Here is a 2055-nt window from a genome sequence, read left to right on the forward strand (position 1 = left end):
ATAATATTTGATTTAACAAAAAACTTACATAATGATGAAAAATAAATATTAAATTTAATGTATTGTTTGATATATTATTACATATATGTTAATGCTAAAAAAATTTATTATTTTGGGTGTCTTTTGCCAAAACAAAAACCAAAAAGAAAAAAACGATATTATAATCTCAAATTGGTGATTTTATAATAAAGTAATTTTAAAAGTACAATGTTATAATAAGAAATGTCATGTCAGTACTATCGTACATCTGGACAACCTACATGGTCGATGAGGTGGTAAAGAAACCTGGTATAATGGGTAAATTTAATTTAAAGTTTACTCAATATTATAACCGGTAAATTTTTGAAAGTACAATATCCTAATAAAAAAATATTTTGAAAGTACATTATTGTAATAAGAAAATTTGAAATTAAAATGTTATAATAAAGAAATTTGTAAAATTAAGCTGCAGAAGTTTAAATTGTGTTTCTTAAATATGCTCAATACCATAGTTATCACGAAAATATGCTTATTTTTTAATAACAAAATGCTCTTAAATATGTTTCTTAGTTTTTTTTTGTCCTTTTTCATCTTCTCTCCTCTTTCTTTATGTGTTTAAATCTTTACAAATTTGAAAACAAAACTTAAACTCCGTCTTACTCCTTCAAGCAATTTATGGATCTCATGAGTTTTTCTCATCCCGGTTATGATTAACTCTAATGGGTTCTTGATATATATTATTAATAGGTTTATGATTGGTCTTGATAGTTCATCATTCTCATATTTTGATGGTCTTGACGATTCTTGATGGGTATTCCGAAAGAGATCTATGTGTGTAACAGTTGTGAGGAAATGAGTTGTCCTTTTCACCTTTCAATGTCCACCCAGAAGCTCATCGGCAACGACGTCATTCCTTTGAAATTGGTTGTATCTAAAGAAACCTGAAGCCAAAAGGCATCTTTCCTTCATAGGTTGTTCGATCTACTCGATAAAGCTTGATGGAACTCAATAGGGCTTAACGTGGTATATTCATCTTCCTAGCAGGCACAAGCCATGCTCCCCTTCTCGACGTGGGTTTCTATTCTTAAAATCAACTTCAAACAAGATTGGAGGACTTCAGGTTCTTTTCTTCAACCGAAGAACTCAATATTTGTCATTATCAGCCTTATGTTTTATCAATCTCCCTCTCCATTTTCAGTTTCCAAATAAGCTCCGGCAAATTTGGTCATCAAGCTCTGAATGCAATTCTATTTTCAAATTACCAATTACTCCTTCAACGACATTTCTTTCTTACTTGAACCCCCATGCGGAAATTGGTTCTTTTGCATCATTTTTATTTTTCTCTAAACTAGAGCTTTTATAAAAAATTGTCAAAGCCTCTGATGTTTCACTTCCTATTTAAATTTATTTATAGAGAATTGCCGTTGTTGGTAGTTAATAGATATGACTTCTTATTTTAAGCCAGAGGGAGCGAATATTAGAATGAGAGATAAAAAAAGACTAGAGAAATTGAAAAAAATGATAAATCAATGGTGGAGCATATTCTTTAATACATAAGAGATTATTTTGATAAATAAATGAGAGAGAAGCATCTATACTATATTATAACGCATTTGACAAAAACTCTTAAAAATTATTTTTTATGCATGAAGTAGTGTGGATTGATGCATATTACTTAAAATTCAAGATTACAAGTAAATTGTGCGTAAAATACAACTTATTAAAGCTTTATGTTTTGAATTCGTGTAACTAACAGCAGATAAACATAACCAAGAAGGTAAATATCTCATTTTAAATATATAAAATTTAAAATATGATTAGGATAATCATTGAAAATAATTAATTATTATCTTTATAAAAAATATATTATTAAACAAAAAATAATTAAAGAAATACACAAAAAAAAATTAAATAGTTAGTTTAGTAATGATATCAATATTTATTTTCAATTCTTTATGATATATTCATATTTATATCTATACTATCTTATAAAGCATTTGGCTAAAACTCTTAAACTCGTTCATCCCTAAATTATTTCATCCATATCCGATTTCATCCCATATTTGAATTCGTCTA

This window comes from Cynara cardunculus, assembly GCF_001531365.2.
Source record: "Cynara cardunculus var. scolymus isolate 2C chromosome LG 11, CcrdV1, whole genome shotgun sequence".
Classification (NCBI taxonomy): Eukaryota; Viridiplantae; Streptophyta; class Magnoliopsida; order Asterales; family Asteraceae; genus Cynara; species Cynara cardunculus.